The sequence below is a fragment of the Tupaia chinensis genome, unplaced genomic scaffold (genome assembly GCF_000334495.1).
Source record: "Tupaia chinensis unplaced genomic scaffold, TupChi_1.0 Scaffold000652_1, whole genome shotgun sequence".
In the NCBI taxonomy this organism is placed as follows: Eukaryota; Metazoa; Chordata; class Mammalia; order Scandentia; family Tupaiidae; genus Tupaia; species Tupaia belangeri.
This window is the reverse complement of record NW_006160173.1, coordinates 2,848,442-2,867,108: the sequence shown is the minus strand read 5'-3', so window position 1 is coordinate 2,867,108 and position 18,667 is coordinate 2,848,442. Positions and strand designations below refer to the sequence as shown.

Below are 18,667 nucleotides of genomic sequence, written 5' to 3'. Positions count from 1 at the left end.
AAGTCAACAGAGAGCATGCCATTCAATATTAACAAAAGTTGATTTGTATCTGTTGAATGACATATTTGAAAAATGATATTAAAAGGAAGGAGAGAAGAACAGAATGAATAATTGGCTTTTGATATGTTTTTTATATATTATATATTTATATTTACATACTACACATTGATATTATTTTTAATTTTTAGCTATTCTTTTCTTTTTTGTTTGTCTGTTTTTGTCATATGGCACATGCACTAGCCAGAGAGAGACAGAGAGAAGGAGAGTGAGAAAACACTCCCCAGAGACAATGGCCATGCCACAATCCTTTTACCTCCATTTTCCTTAGTTTCAAGCCACCTGGTCTGGTACTCTTAACTTCAGTCACCCATGTGGGAATTCAGCACCTTAGCCTCTATGCCACCTGCTGGTCCCTTCTCCTACATTTCTAAAATAGCAATATTGAAGGATTTTATTATTGCTGGGGTAGGGAGGTAAAAGGTACAGTGCAAATGATGCTATCAGAGAGAATTATGAGAATATAATTTCTAAGTAATCCAGGGATGATAGTATGTGGGTATTGTGGTCTCACTGAGGCAACCTGCAAAGCCATAGGTAAAACATTCTCCTCATGCTTATGTTTTAGATACTAGGGAGAGCTTTATACTTTTCTCCTGTGATTGGCATCTTGCACCTATCGAAGCCACTGTGGCAGCCCATTCTCTCACAAAGTACGAAACATTAAGTACCTGAGTACATGACAGCACAAGAAAGCATAGCCTAAAGGAGACAGCACTCCTAATTGGAACAAAGCAGACTCCCTATACCATGTAGTTGCCTTAATAATAACTTGCCTTTTATTGTAACTTAAGATTTTTCAAAGCATTTCCACATGTAAGCAGAAATGAACAACAATCTTCTCCAAGTTGTACATTGCAGACAGATGTCATTTACATCATCTTAGTCTCCTTCACACACTGACAGACATATTTTAAGTAACCATTGCCAGTGAGAGTTTAATGACCTCCAAGGAAATTCCAGATAAAAGAGAGGGTTTTGGATAAAATAAAGATAAGAGACTTGGGTTTTCCTTGAGAAATAGTAGACAGCAAATCCAGATACACGACGTGGCAAATTTGGACTTATCTTCCATCCAGATACAAAACACATATTCGAACCTAGAGGTACAGGTGGGGTAATATCAGTCATGTGTCTTCAAACATGTGCTTATAACAGAGCCTAGCTGGCTCTTTAATCATACTCATGTGTTCTTTTTCTTAGATATATAGTTGGAATCATTTCTAGGTAGCACAGGCTGTGAAGCACAGGTGCCATTTTCTTTGGTACTGGTCTGTGAATAAGAAATTTTTAACATGTTTGAGTTACTATATATTACCATTTTCTCTGGGACTGGTCTGTGAATAAGAAATAAATTTTTAACATGTTTGAGTTACTATATATTTTTCATTGAGCTGGAAGAGCATCCAGAATTAAACCTTAACTTTAAGTATAACTGTGCTTAACCACCCAAAGGCCAATCAATGTTACTCAGGCATTCTAGTCCTTTCTGGAAAATGACTAAAAAGTGACCTTATTTTCTATTATTTTTTTTCCACTTCAGGCTTTATTTGGTAGAGTTTTGATCCCTTTGAGTGCCTTAAAAATAATAGAAGAGTTTAGAACCCCAGATTAACTCATACTCTACCCTAGGATGAGGTTTGCATATCACTCTTTTTTTTTTTTTTGAGAGGTTTTTTGCTTATTGAAAAGCGAGAGAAAGAGAGAGACAGAGAGACAGAAAGCGAGAAATCACCCCCCCCCTCATGGGGGATGGCCACGCTGCAGTCCTTCTCCTTCATTCTCCTCTCAGGATCTAGGGCACGCACACACAAGCGCCCGGCGTGAGTTTTTAAGCCACTGGGTCTGAGACTCAAAACCTGGCTGACTACATGGGAGTTCAGGGACATAGTCATTATACCAGCTGCTGGTCCCACATATCACTCTTTATCTAAGATGTTTGCTATTCCTAGACACTTTAAACAACCTTTTTATTCAATCCAGTACTAGAGCCTGTGTCGAACAAAGTACTGGCCCTTTCACTCTTGAGTACCCTAGCCATTCTTGCTTCATGAATATATTAAAAATGATGGTACCAGTAAGTTAAAACAGCAGATTTCACGGTTCCTAACTGGTGAGTGATTCTGCAGAAGGACAGTGGTAGTCAGAATTCAATAACTAGAATTATAAAGCTGAAGATCAGTCCTTGCTGTGGGAAAAAAGGGGGGAGGGGAGAGTGCACTGCCTTTCTTACACCCAGATCTAAATGCTTGGAGTTTAGAAGCTCATAAGGAAAGTAAATTGATCATACTATGGCATAACATCATTGTGTATATGAAAATACTATTAGAAAATGTTTAAATTATAGTGTGTGTGTATGTTTTCTTTATTTCTTATTAAAAGTTAGTGGCTCAGTTCAGCCCCCAAATCTGCTTATAACAGTAAGAGTAATTAAACCTTGAAACAAGTAGCTATAAGTCTGTGAAAGACTTGAGCAGGAATTATTCAGGAATTGAGAGGACCAGATTTTGTAGAGGAGAGATCAGTGTCTATAGGTGAAAACAGATTCAAAAAGTACACTGACTATTATTTGGCTTTAGAGCTGTCAAAAAAATGCTTGTTGTCTTCAGAATGACGAGATCTGAACTCTGTAGGCCATAGTTATGATCTATAGTAGATGACTTGAAAAAAATGGTTTTATTTTAAAAATAAGTACAGTGTATAGAAGGTATTTTGGGTATGGTCCCTGCATTACACAGATTCATAAACTGAAGTACTTAGTTGATGTTTTTTTAATACTAACAGCAGGGGTCATGCTAAGTTCTCTCTTATCACTCTTTTCTCATCCAATAACCCTCTGGGGAGAAGATTGCAAGACTTCAGACTTCATTTCTAATAACACATAGACAACATCAACTTCACATTTTCTTTCATTCAAATACCAATTTCACAAGATTTTAATTTTCCTGAGTCTGTTTAGCACATTAAAATGCAGATACACAGTAATGGAATTATCACAGCTCCAATTTATGTTATTCATTAGCAAATAATATTTATTAAGATTCCTTAAACTAGTTTATAACTATAGTGACCTTGGTCTTTTATGTTTTCTTTCTATTCTAAATTGTTACTTTCAATCATTCTTCATTATTATTATTACAGCTTCAGAATTTTAAAAGAAAAATAATAGTCTCTTTCAACAGTTGAAAGATTAGATATCTCTGTAAAAGTGCACAAAACGTGAGATATATTTTGTTAGCAGAATTTCTTAAGCATTGTGTTTTAATATGTTTTTTAAAACTTTCAAAATTGCCATTAAAAAACAATAAATGAGAAATGGCTAGCTGAAACAATAATAGAATATTGACCAAAAATTTTATATACTATTTCATCAGAAATTGAACTCCTATATGCAAACTATGATATGTTCTACTTCAAGTTATTAATAAAGGCACTGATATGCTTAAAGAAAACACTAAATAATTGATATTCAGCAAAGACATTTTAGCAAAATTAGAATGCAGTGATTTTGAAATTAGGTCACCGTCATTAAAACTAATACACAGCACTGTATAATCTTTGTTTATCAGTATTAGATTTAATTTCTGCTTAACAAAGAGTAGACCTCTATACATACATTCTATGTATTTCTAAAATATGTTTTTTTTGGACCAACAGTTAGCATAATGGCTATGTCACTGGACTCCCACGTAGTCGACTACGGTTCTTGTCCTGGACCCGGTGGCTTAAACTCACGCTGGGCGTGTGTGCGTGCATGCCCAAGATCCCGAGAGGAGAATGGAGGAGAAGGGATTGCGGTGTGGCCATCTCCCCTGGGGGGGTGATTTCTTGCTTTCTGTCTCTCTGTTTCTCTCTGTCTGGCGAGCACACTCGCTGTATGGCAAAAACCTCTCCAAAAAAAAGAAAAAAAAATGTTTTTTTAAACTGCAAAAATATAGCATTCTTATTGAATATTTGTGTTTGTGTGTATATGTGTATGTATATGTACATATATAAAATAATATATATACACACATATATAAAATACATACATATAAAATCATTATTATGATTTAATTTCTGCTTAACAAAGGGTAGACCTCTACACATACATTCTATGTATTTTTAAAATATGTTTTTAATTGCAAATTAAAGCATTCTTACTGAATATTTGTGTGTATACATGTGTATATATATATATGTGTGTGTGTGTATGTGTGTGTGTATACATATATCTTCCATGAGTAAGAGAGAGAGAGACAGACAGAGAGACAGCATCCCTGACAGGGTCTTGACAATTTGATCTATGCCAAACTTTAGCCAGTCCCTAATCATGGGCATGTATATGCCTGTCATACCCAGGAAGGTCTCTATTTGTGAGCCTGGAACCTTATTGGGGGGAACAATCTCACAAACCATCTTATTTGACGACTGTGCTACCACCTATCCCCATCCCAAACCCAATTTTGGTTAAATATTTTTATTTTTTGCTTGTTTGTTTGTTTGCTTTAGAGAATTTTTTTGCTCTAAGGTACGTGCACTCACCAGAGAGACAGACAAAGAGAAATCATCCAGTGAGGAATGGCCACGCTGCAACCACTTTTCCTCTATTCTTCTCCTGAGATTTTGGACACACATGCATATGCACTCAGCATGAGTTTCAAGCCTCTGGGTCTGGGACTCAACCTTGCTCAGCCATGAGGGAGTCCAGCATGTTAACCATTATGTACCTGTTGCCCCCAAATATATATGTTAAGAAATATGAAAGAGGGACCATCAAATTGCCATAATGGTTGTATTACTGGACTTCCATGTAGTTGATCACAGTTTGAGTCCCAGACTTGGCAGCTTAAAACTCACACCAGGCACATGGGTGTGCATGTGAGCCCAAAATCCCTAGAGGAGAAGGGATTGTGTTCTGCTCATCTTCCCTGGGGGGGGGGTATGATTTGTCATTTTCTGTCTCCCTGTCTTTCTAAAAAATCTCTCCCCCCATAAAAAATATGGAAGAGTGTAAGCATCTCATACACAAATTCTCTCATTAAAAAGAAAAAAAAATAGCATATGAAGATTACTATATGTCCTCCCAGATCTTTTTCTGTATATATACAAATAGAAAACATAAACTCACATACATCATGTTATTATTTATTATAATATGCTATATATCTTATTCTATAAAATAATTATTTTTACTTAAGAGTACATCATACAGAAAGGTATCTATATAAGTGGTATGTATGTTGTAATACCCATTTATTCTGAGCATGACCCCCCAATTTTATCATTTACATCTAAATAATGTTAATGTGCTCTGCATGCCCTGCTTTGGTACTCTTGTTGGATCTCAGTTCTTCAACTGTATAAGAAGTCACTAACACTTGATGATTTAAATATCCTTTCCACTTCAGACATTCTAGCCATCTAGACAGATATAATGTATTCTGTTGAAAGAAATTATATAAGTAATTATCATATACTAGAGACTCTTTGTTGTCAAGAAGGATTTATTATATTAAAAAGATGTATGGCCATAATACATTGAAATGGAAAACCAACGTGAATTTGTGATCTTGAAAATAATATTTCAGCTCCGTAATTAAATGTGGCACAACAGCAGTTGCTGTTTCACTTAAGCCCATCAACCAAAAACCAACTCAGCTTTCACTTACAATACCTTTGGGGAAGAAACCACATATACTTAGGGAAAAACAACATGAGCAATAACAGCAATGGGAAAGAATATCTGTGTGTAGCCCTGCCTGGGAGATCTTACAGGGAGCAGCTCAGAAGTGGCACTCTAGCCCCCTTGGAGAATAGAGGTTCTGCTAGAGACCACTGGATGAGATGTAGTAACTAAAGGAAGAGATTTTGCCTAGGGGTGAGCTCAGCTCCTATGGGGGTTCCTCAAAATATAGTTAGAAATTTGCACAAAGGTATAAAATGAATAGTCCTGAAGTTAAAGTGACCTTGAGGACAATGAGAAAAGTTTAGAAACTAGGTACATTTAGAAAATTCTGTTCTGTAACTAGTTATTTTCTTGAGATTTTTGTTCAGATTGGTGAGAAAAAATTTAAAAAGTATAATTTTATATTTCTTTACTTCATTTATGGCAATATTTCTGTTTTCTTTCATGATGTATGGAGAACATAAAAGTAAGGAGCAATTCGGAAAAGAAAAGAAAGCTTGCCTTATGCCAAGCCCTGAACAATGCTTTTAAAAATCTTTTTTTTTTTTTTCTTTTAAAGTTGCAGAACTGTCTCTCTGGTGAACTGTAGCCAAGAGTTGGAGAAAGCAAAGTAAGGGAGGACCTAAGGAAGAATAGAAAATTAATGGTAGGACAGTCAATGTAAAGGTGGTAACAGAATGGATTTAGGAATAACCACCTAGCTTCTCAAACATATGGGAAGATGGTTTTAATAAGGAGTGTTTTCAATTATATTCAATGTTAAAATGTATTTGTAACTAAGTTTTAATATAAGATAAATGTTTCTTTTTATAATTTCTTTTTTTGGGGGGAGAGGTTTTTGCTATAGGACGCATGCACTCACCAGAAAGAGAAAGAGAGACAGAGACAGAAAGCGAGAAATCACCCTCTTAGTTGGGATGGCGACGCCGCAATCCCTTCTCCTCCGTTCTCCTCTCGGGATCTTGGGCACACACACTCATGCACTCGGCGTGAGTTTAAGCCACTGGGTCTGGGACTGGAACTGTGGTTGACTACATGGGAGTTTAGCGACATAGCCATTACGCTAACTACTGGTCTCCTTTTGCATATCAATAAACAGTGATAACTATGTCCAACTCATAGTGTAGTGGTTAAGTGTGCTTGATCCCACATGACTGTGTTGCTGGAGTCCAAGATCTGATGGCTAGAAAAACACATCAAGCACATGTGCATGTGTGCCCACAATACTGAAAAAGTAGAGAAATTTAGATGGGACTGTGAATGATCATTCTCCATTAAGGGGGAGTGCTTTCTCACTTTTATTATCTCTCTGTCTCTCTCTCCAGTGAGCATATTGACAATCTGGCAAAATCATTTTTAAAAAGTGATAAACCAATGAGGACTCAAGGTTCTTTCAGAATATGAAAGTAACTGTGAAGAAAACAAATGGGGCAAGTTGAGACAAAGAGAGACAGGGAGTGGAACAGTGCTACTTAGATTGGAAGATGAGAAAAGGTCTTCTGAGAGAATGACATTTGAGATGATACATGAAAGGAGAGAGAAAAAAATCGTAGGACTACTGAAAGACAGTTGTCTCAGGCTACTGAAAGAGAGTTGTCTCAGGCAGAGGGAATAAATACACCAAGAGCTTTAACTCTGTGCATGTTTTTTGAAAAAAAATCTTTTACCCAAACATTGATTGGATTTTTCCCATTCACGTATTTGAATTTCCCTATATACTGGATATTAACTCTTGGTCTCATGTATAGCTTTCAAATACATTGTCTCATGCTGTAGGTTTTTACTCTTGCTGAAGGTTTTCTTTTCTGCACAGAATCTTTTTATTTTGATGTAATCCCATTTGCCCATTTTCGTTTTTGTTTCCTGTACTTTTGAGATTTTATCCAAAATACCCTTTCCTACTTCACTGTTGTAAAGCATTTCTTTCATGTCTTATTTTAGTAGTCTCATAGTTTTGTTTATTACATTAGGGTCTTTAATACATCTTGAGTTGACTTTTGTATGTGGCAAGAGCATTAATGGCACAAAGAGTTGTGGTATTATCTGTTGAAGATATTTCATAGTTTTATCGACAGTACTAGGGAGAAATATTCACCTGTTGAAATATCTATTTTGTAAGACAAATAATAATGTGATTGAATGTATGGAAGAAAACAAAATGAAAAAAAATTAAATAAAAAAATAAAATTAGGGACCAGCAGGTGGCATGGTGGTTAAGGCGCTGGACACTCCCACATGGCCAACAAGGGTTCGAGTCCCCGGACCTGGTGGCTTGCTTTCTCACTTTCTTTTTATCTCTTTATCTCTGTCTCTCTCTGGTCAAATTAAAAATAAATGAATGAGTAAATAAAATTAAATAAATAATTTTTAAAAATTAAAATTAAAATTAAATTTAAAAAAAAAGAGATAGGAGCCTAGTTTTGTTCTTCTCTATGTGAATGTTCATTTTTCCTTGGACCATTTATGAAGAGATTGACCTTTCCAAAATCTGTGTTCATGGTGTCTTTATGATAAACCAGTTGGCTCTGTGTGCATTGGTTTATTTCTGGATTTCTTATTCTGACCCAGTGGTCCATGTGTCTGTCTCTATGACAATAACTTGCTGTTTTGGTTACTATCACTTTGTAGTATGTCAAAGAGATATACACCTGTATTTGTTGCAGCACTATTAAAAATAACCAAGACATGGAATAAAATGATGAACATTTTTTATTATTTATATCATATTAGATCATAAAAAGAATGAAATTCTATAATTGGCAGCAAAATTAGTAAAACTGTAAAGAATTGTGTTAAATGAAATATGCCAGGCACGGAAAGAAAACTACTGTGTAGTCCCACTTACATATGTAATCTAAAACATGATCTCATAAAACTAGAGAAAAGGATAGTGGTTAGCAAAAAATGGGGAGGGCAGTGGAAGAAGGGGATGGGGAAAGGATGGCTGATGGGTATGAAGTTATAGTTAGATAGGAATAATAAATTTTAACAGTCTGTTACACAGGAGGTTGCTTATGGTGAATAATAATATTTTGCATATTACAAGACAGTTACAATAGAGGATCTTGAAGATTATTAACAAAAAGAAATTATAAATATTTGAGGTGGTATATATGTGAAATATATCTGTGAAACAACTGTGAAATAATCATTATATAATGTCCATATGTATTAAAACATCTCACTGTACCCCATAAATATCCCATAAATATATACAATTATTATCTTTGGGGGGAGAGTTTTTTTTGTTTGCTTGTTGGTTGGTTTTTTGTTTTTGTTTTTGTTTTTGGCTATAGGGCACATGCACTCACCAGAAAGAAAGAGAGACAGAAAAAGAGAAATCACCCCCAGGGGGGATTGCCACACCACAATCCCTTCTCCATTCTCCTTTCGGGATCTTGGGCATGCATGCACATGCGCCCGGCGTGAGTTTAAGTCACCGGATTTGGAACTCAAACCATAGTCAACTAAATGGGAGTCCAGCAACATAGCCATTATACCATTCACTGGCACCGATACGTTCAATTATTCTGTGTGACTTGTTAATAAAATAAAACGGAATAAATATATTAAATAAGTAAGGTTTTAAGGTGGGGAAAACATAGAGATGTAAAATAATGACAGGGATTAGCTGGGTAATTATTTGAACATGTAAAACAACAAAGATCAAACTTAAGCAAACCTAGAGGGTTTATTTTGAAAACAGATCTGTATTTAAGAGCTCCTGTGATGCAAGACCTCAATTAACAAGCTGAGAATTGTGGAACCATGTATTACATGGGGGTACCCGAACCTGAAGTCAGTAAATGAACTGATCTACAGACATGGTTATGACAAAATCAATAAGAAGTGAAGTGCTTTGACAGATAACTCTTAGATTGCTCGATCTCTTGATAAATTTGGCATCGTCTGCATGGAGGTTCTGATTCATGAAATCTACATTGTTGGAAACTGCTTAAAAGAAGCAAATAACTTCCTGTGGCCCTTCAAGTTATCTTCTCCACGAGGTGGAATGAAGAAAAGGGCCACCCATTTTGTAGAAGGTGGAGATGCTGGCAACAGGGAAGACCAGATCAACAGACTTATTAGTAGAATGAACTAAGGCATCCACCATGGTTATTTTTGTAATCTGGTCAGTAAATAAACAGTAGCTGTTTTCATACTGAAAAAAAAATTATTGAAGACAACGAAGAAGACTCAAACCCAGCCTTCCTATAATCTGAGGCCCACTGTACATGCTGTGGTAGAGTGCTTAGTCATTCCTGTAGTGCTTTTTCCAAATGTATGACATTCAGGATCTGTGAATATAATAAATAATTTGCTATGATTTAAATGTATCTACTTCAAAAGTATGTTTTGAAAATTAATGGTCAGTGTGATAAATTTTAAAATATTTATTATTATTTATTATTATTATTATTATTTATACATTCAATCACTATACATCATTTAGATTGCACAGAAACTTTACCCATCATGATATACACCTCAGTTCAGCCCAGCTGAGAATACTATACACATCATCAACAGGTAATAAACCATATCTGTGTCCCACAAATGTCTTACCTCTCTATTTTTTCCCCAACTTTCCTTTTCTACGTTCTTCCCCTCTCACACTCTCCTTCCAATTTTCAATGCTATTTTTTTTTTCTTTTAGAGAGGTTTTTGCTATAGGGTGTGTACATGCACCAGAAAGAGAGAGACAGAGAGAAAGAAAATGAGAAATTTCCCTCAGGGGGGATGGCCACACTGCAATCTCTTCTCCTCCATTCTCCTCTCAGGATCTTGGGCACACAGGCACACGTGCCAGGCATGAGTTTAAGCCACCAGATCTGAGACTTGAACCATGATCAACTACATGGGAGTCCAGCGACATAGCCATTTCGCCAACTGCTGGTCCCCCAATTTTCAATGATTTTATGTCCTCTGGTCTTTCAGTCTGATAGTTTTAAGAGTTGGGGCCTTTATAATTTATTAAGTCAAGATGCTTCCCCTTTGGCAAATGAATTAATGCCCTTATTAAAAAGGCTTTAAAAAGTTTTCCCCCTTTTTTTTCCTCTCTCTCTCTCTCTCTCTTTTTTTTTTTGTTTTACCTTGAAAGGACACAATGTTCATTTCCTCTTTTGCTAGTCTACCTTCTGACATATAAAAATGAAAATGCAGCAACAAGATGACAGCTTGATTCAGAGCAAGTCAGGCCTCATCAGACACGGAAAACACTAGTGTCTTAATCTTGGGACTTTCTAGCCTCCAGAATTGTCAAAGATAAACTTATAATTTTGTTTTCTAATTGCCAGAGTGTGTGCACTTGCCAAAGGGAGACAGATGGAGAAAACACCCCACAATAGGGCCCAGTCGTGCCACAATCCCCTGTCTTCCGTTTCTTCACCCTATTGTGATTTGGCATATGCATGTGTATGTGCCCACTGAATCTCTTAAGCCATCAGGGCTGGGATCTGAGAGTTCAGTTTCCTTAATCACTAGGCTATGGGGCTGGCTCTATATTCTTAATAAATTATCCATTTTCAGGTACTAGGTTATCTAAAAAGTCATGGCATGTTTTTCTATGCAAAAATGTGACATGACTTTTCTGATGACCCAATATTTTGTTATGTCAGCATATATGCACAAAGACATAGTTCCCTCCATTACCTTTTGGGGAAGTATGGTGCCGGCTGATTGTGTAATGGCTACACCTCTGGACTCCCATAGGGCTGACTGTGCTTTGAGTCCTGGACCTGGTGGCTTAAAACTCACACCAGGGGCATATGCCTGAGTTCCCAAAATCCTGTAAAAGGAATAAAGTATTATAGTTTGGCATCCCCCCTAAGGGGTGGTTTCTCACTTCCTGTCTCTCTGGCAAGCACATATGCCTTATAGCAAAAATCTCTCCAAAAAGAAAAAAAAAAAAATTGGAGGAAGTATGTCATGCACCCACAGTACATAGAATGCAGAACTAAGATTCAAAGGATAAACAGGAGTTACATGTGCCTGGGGAGAAGAAACCAAACAAGTGTGTGTCGGGCCTTTGTAGGGCATTTGGCTTAAACTCTGAATTAGAGAAGAGTTTATAGAGGTTTCTGAACACAGAAGTAACATGATCTGTCTTATATCAATATATATATTTGGTTTTCCTTGAGATGACAAATTTTTGCAATTCTTTGTGGTTTTTTTTTGTTTGTTTGTTTGTTTTTTGTTAAAGACAAACACAATCAAATTGAAATAGCAACTCCTTGCCCAGCAGGAAATGTCTATCACCATTTTCCTGGAAATGCATCTTTAAATTGGTAACAAAGAAGTCATAAAATACAGCAGACAATTTTATATTATTTTTAATTCCATTCTCTTCATCAAAGGAAGTTAGTCACAGAAAACTATTAAGAAAGACATTCACCTAGATGGCATTTCCGGCATTTATCTTTTCTTCCTAATTATGCAAAACAATAATATATTTCAAGCAGAAAATATGTTGGCTGTATTGCAGATTCTTATCTAAATTAAATACTCAATAAGAAACAAAATCTTTTGTAATTGCATAGATATCTTAAACTCTAGCTCAAATGTTTTGTTTCTATTCTATAAGTCTACATGAACAATAATCAAGCAGCTAGTTGAAAATTCAAGCTATCAAAAGCATGCTACCCGAAAGCATAGCTGGTAATAGTTTGTCTGCAAGATGATATATATTTTTCTCATTTGTGAAGTAGCACACTGTCATATTAGCAGTTTTTCTGAAGAATGTTTTGTTCTTAATCATATTTTTTTCAGGAATGAAAAAATCTAAAGTTGCTATATCTACAAATACTGAATGCAATGATATTCTCTAAATTACTTTTGCTTCATTTCTCTGTGAAACTTGTAAAATGAAATATAGGGATCCTGCTATAATTAAACAGTGAATAATCCCTATAGAACCTAGACCTCCCATAAGATATCAAATATGTTTAATGAAGAGGTAAGTTGTCAATACAATGTAGTCTTCCCACAATGCCTAATAGTACTTAGACTTGCAAGACATTAAATCAAATGCTTAGTAAATTTTGAATTCCAGTGGACTATATTTTTTTCTTTTGATAACAAATTGTAGCATATCACATAGAATCTGAAAATAAGCCATTACAAAAATCAAGCTTTTATGATTGCACATTTTGAAGCACATGGTAGAATTTTTTATCTGTGTTTAAGTAACTATATGTCTAAATAGCTTTATTATTTTCAATATTACAAATTATTTGGATGTTTATTATATGTGGTAAGTCTAATAATGTTGCTACAAGTAATTTTAATTCATTCAGAATAAAAGATATATTTTCAGAATGCACATTTGTAATATATTTATATAGAAAGATAGTCATTTATAAAGTTTTCTCAATTCCAGGTTTAACACTGTTTAGAAAATATACCCAAAACTGATAATTCCAATTTCTAAATGATAATGGTAGCTATAGAAATCGAATCTGTCTCACCATTACCACTTGTTGCCTAAGAGCTGTTATTGCTCGAAATGTTATTATTAAATGAACAGCAAGGAAAACATTAGTGCTGATACACACACACACACAAACACACACATCAGGTCTCTCATCAGATGAAAAGTATTAGGGTGACAAACAAATTACATATTTCTTCTGTAGGTATAGAGAATTTCTTTATCTAATACATATGTTTCCTTGTGTTTTCAGGTTGACCCTAGAAACTGCCAGCTGAAACCTATGTTCTGATAGTTTTCGCTAATGCTCATTATTCAAATTCACCCTTTAGTAAGCTGGTCTGAGGTAATTACATTCTTAATGTGTAAGGACTGCAAAACCTAAATGAAAATCTCTTGCAGCCAAATTCTAATATGAGCACAGTTAATTTCAGCAATGACCTTGAAGATCTATATGTAGGGAGGTTCACTTTTTTCTCTTTTCTCTTTAAAGGTTTGATCATTTTGAATCTATGACATAAAACTGATCATCAGATGAACAGGGAAAACACATACATTAATGACATGCTAGTGTGCAAAGGTCACAGAAAATAGGAGACTCAAAGGAGGACCAGGTGGCTGAAGGTCTTCTGCTATGCAGACTTGCTAATTTAAGGCTATAAAGACAGTAAAAGTAGAACAGGAAAGATTGCCTTGTTCTTCTGGGTCAGTTGTCATACCTTTAATCCCTTTCTTGTGCTATTACTTCTCCTAAGCATATATGGATAATATCAGTGAAAGCCCATTTGACTGATGTGAAAGGATGTAAAATTAAAAAGAAAACAAAACTTAAGTTGACTCTGTGACTTCAAACCCTCTGAAAATGCCAAAGAGGTATATTTTGTAGTGGTAAATTTTACTTCCCCACATAGAATTATTTTGATATACTAAGAAAAAAAAATGGTAACTGAAATAGATTTGAACCATTTAAAGATACAAGTAAGGATTAAAAGAAATGTTTATTTATTTATGTATTCCATGAGAGAGAGGATGGGAGAAAAAGAGACAGAGAAAGAGAAAGACAGAGAGAGAGAGAAAGAGAGAATTAGCACTCCTAATAGGGTCTCATTGTAAGATCCATTCTTAGCTTTCATTCAAGTCCTGGATCATGGACATGCATCCAGGGTACTCAGGGAAGTAGCCAGACTTGAACTGGGAACTTTCCCATGTGGGACTGCCTCACAGAGGGTTGTATTTTACCACTGTGATGCCATCTGGTCCCTGACTAAGACCTTTTCTAAAAGTCAAAGAACTGAGTCACATTAGAGTGTGAAATGAATTATACAGAGGACTTCCTTTATCACCAGATATGGGAGCTATTACTTTTTTGCCCATCACAGTTTATAAAGAAACTAAATTTGTTTGATGAGAAGTTATTAAAAAGAACTTTTCTTATATAGTGGTTATTGAACTGTTTTTATGAAAACAACAGTTCTCTTTTTATTCCTTCTAAGAAGACTTTACTAAGTTGAACTTTTTATTTATATATTTTGAATTATTTTCCAGTCGGTGATAGCTTTTTTTTTCCCTTTATTTTAAGCTTCAATACTTCAGAGAGAAATACCCTTAAGTCAAATGGAACTAAGAATTTAATGTTCTTTTTTTTTTCATTTCTTAGTTAATTCCTTTTCTTTTTTTCTTTTTTCTTTTTCTTTTTTTTTTTTTTTTAGGGCATGTGGCTGCTATCTTTAAATATGTACAACATGCACAAATTTGATATGTGTAAAATGTATGTTAAGGGTGGATGTAGTTACACTTTGATACTCTGTCATTCTTGATGGGAGAGACAGTGCAGATATTACTTACTGTGGGAGGCATGTGATGTGATGGGAGTAGCAGAAGGGAGAAGCAGGGTGTCAGAATGAGAAGGACGAAAGAAAACATTGCACCAGAAATGAGGAAGATGCTGGCTGAAGAGACAATGATGGCCATGATGCTTACTTAGTTATTGTACTTGGAAAAAAATCGATTTTTCTACCCTAGCAGTTTATTTCTAGCATGAGCATTTTCCCTTGATTTAAGTATATATTCAGTACATTGATTTTAAATGATTGCTTTACTTTCCCGTCTCTTTTCCTGAAAAGTCACAGACAATACTTGCAACAATATAGCTTTAGGATGATGCTGAACTTCATTTGGTTTGTTCTAAATAAAACTTCAATTCATTACCTCTTATTTTGAATCTACTTTATTATAGGTTTTACTCCCTTACTAGTGTAACTATTCAACATGCAGATGTCCAGGAATTTTGAAGTTGTTATAGACATAGATATTTTACTGTATGGATAAATGAAGACCATAAAATAAAGAGCTGGAAATATAAAAAGTATCAAGGAAGAGGCAAAAGAGGATGAAGTGGGAACAAGGAAAAGTTTGCTCTGGCTCCTGGTTGAAAGTACTCATGAGGGTTTTTGGTCCGGCCTGTGGCGCCGTCAGGACGGGCAAGTGTTGTGGTCTTCATACTGCCAGGAAGCTTCGCAGTCACCGACGGGACCAGAAATGGCATGATAAACAGTATAAGAAAGCCCATTTAGGTACAGCCCTCAAGGCCAACCCTTTTGGAGGTGCTTCCCATGCCAAGGGGGTTGTGTTGGAGAAAGCAGGTGTCGAAGCCAAACAACCAAATTCTGCCATCAGAAAGTGTATCAGGGTCCAGCTAATCAAGAATGGCAAGAAGATCACAGCCTTTGTACCCAACGATGGTTGCTAGAACTTTACTGAGGAAAACGATGAAGTTTTGGTTGCTGGATTTGGTTGAAAAGGTCATGCTGTTGGTGACATTCCTGGAGTCCGATTTAAGTTTGTCAAAGTAGCCAATGTCTCTCTCTTGACTCTATACAAAGGCAAGAAGGAAAGACCAAGATGATAAATTTTGATGGTGAAAACACAGTAGTAATAAGTTTTCATATGATAAAAATAAAAAAGAAAGTACTCATTAGGAAGAAGTTAACTGAGAGAAAGAAGAGTGAGGATTTTAGGTATGAGATTAATATTACTGATGAAAATTTTATGAGAATAGAGAAGAGGAAAGAGAAATAATGAACTATGGTATTCTGCACCATAATTAGTTTGGGCAAAGGGGCTGCAAAGACTAGTGAATTTAGTACAGAAAAAAAATGAAGTGGGTGGCCCTGTAGCCTAGTGGTTAAAGGGACTGGATCTCACATAGCTGACAACAGTTTGAGTCCCAATCTTGGTAATTTGAAAAACATGCTAGGTGCACAGACATATATACCCAAGATAATGACAGAATGGAAAAATGGAGGAGACACAACTACAGTGCAACAGTAACCCCCTGGGGGACACTTTCTCCCTTTTCCTGTTTGTTTATTTATTTCTTTTTTTATTTATTTTGGAGATTTTTTTTTGCTATAGGGCACATGTGCTTGCCAGAGAGATAGACAGAAAGCAAGAAATCATCCCCCCAGGGAGGATGGCCACACTGCAATCTCTTCTCCTCCATTCTCCTCTTGGGATCTTGGTCACGACTGGCGTGAGCTCAAGCCATCAGGTCCAGGACTCAAACCACGGTCTACTACATGGGAGTCTAGCGACATAGTCATTTATGCCAACTTCTGGTCCTCCTTTTCCTGTTCCTTTATCTCTCTATCAATCTGACAAGAGTATGTGCCTTCTGACAATTTAAAAAAATAATTAATGAAGGATTAGAGGAAAAATTAGAACAAATTTAGACAGAATTAAAGAAGCTATTTTTATAATAAGTTCATTAAAGTTGTACTTTGTTAATAGCAAATATTGAGAATGAATAATTATGAACATCCAAAATAACAGAAATGGTTAGTTTTCTTATGGCTCATAAATTTCTTGAGGGCAAGGTCCTTAACAAGTCTTTTAATCAACATAAAATGCAATTATATTTATGTTGTGAGAATTTAGATAATATATCTGTTATGTTAACCTAAATTTGTAACTTAATTTGTAGCATCAAGAGAAGACTGATGGTTGTCAATAAATAAAAGAATAAATATAAATCAGTGACTTCTTTAGTAACACAGTAGGGTATTATAACCACTAGTACCTCTATTGGGTTTATTAAGAGTGCACTTTATCATTGTCACATTGTCTTTTTTGTGCCTTATAATTTTGCTTATGAAAACTCATATTCATATAATCCATGGGGGAAAAAAATGTGAAAACCATTTGTGGTTTCCATTCATTGAAAATTCAAATGTAGGGCTAGCTCCTTGGCCAATTGCTTAAAGGAGCCAGATTCCATGAGGTAGATCATGCAGTTCGAATCCTGGCCCTGTTAACTTTGAGAAATATGCCAGGTGTGTGTGTGTGTGTGTGTGTGTGTGTGTGTGTATGTGTGTGTGTCCAAAATCCCTACAGAGGAGAACAAAACAGAAAAGAAGGGATTGTAGGATAACCATGTCCTGTGGGAAGCTGCACACCAGCGAGTCTGCTGAGGTTTCTCAGAGAGCAAACAATTACCATGATTGGTTCCCTTCCAAAAACCTGACCTTCGAAACCTTGCTCTGATTGGCCACTAGAATCCCTCAAATTTGCATATCCGGCACCTCATGATTGGTCCAAAAGCAACCAATCATAACCCACCGTTAACAACCAATCAGGGCCCACCATTTACAACCAATCACGGCCCACCGTTTAAAACCCACCAGAGTGTATATAACCACGATGCATGGCCCACAGTAGCCAGACGACACAGACGATGGAGACGACGACAACGACCAGGAAGATGACAACTGAAGAGCCTGAAGAGTTGAAACACCGCGCAGTCTCCAGACGACCCTAAAGATCCCGAAGATCTGACACTGCATCGTCTCCAGACGACTTGCGAGACCCTGAAGAGTTGTAACACTACATCGTCTCTGGACGACCCTGAAGAGCTGTGACACCGCGTCGTCTCCGTGCTGCTCACAGTAGACGACGCGACACTGCGTCGTCTCTGTGCTGTACCGTGCTGCCCACAATAAACGGACGACACTGTCGTCTCTGTGCTGTAACACTACGCCGCTTGTCCCGGCTCTCACTCCTTCACTCAGGAAACCTGTTCGGTTGTCCCCCTGGGTCGGGACAATGTCCCACCAGACATCTTTTCCCTCTTCCTCTTTCTCTCTGTCTCTTTCTGGCAAACATGCATGCCCTCTGACAATTAAAAGAAAAAATAAAATGCAACTGTAAAAGAACAATTGCAATAGTTTCATTTAACATAAACGTGTCATGAAAACAGAAAAACACTTTGTTTTAAAATCTAGAGACATTTGAAGAAACTGCATTTTGATAAAATAACTTGGTTCTCATTTATTTGCATGAGAACCTTTGTACAGGTAGTTTATAATGACCAGAACACATTGCAACCAACTCATCAATAATCATTTAATGGACATCTCAAGTCAGCCAGTCGATGTTAAGATCACCTTAGGCAGGAAGAAAAAGGAAGAAAGTTTGGTGTTTAGGAAGAATAAGGACATCCTGAACAGCAGGTTCAA

At 36.2% G+C, this 18,667-nt stretch overlaps 1 pseudogene; it reads left to right on the top strand.

The window, feature by feature from the left end:
- Window positions 1-15,543: 15,543 nt before the first annotated feature.
- LOC102470505 (40S ribosomal protein S23 pseudogene) lies at window positions 15,544-16,069 on the top strand (annotated as a pseudogene).
- Window positions 16,070-18,667: the final 2,598 nt, after the last annotated feature.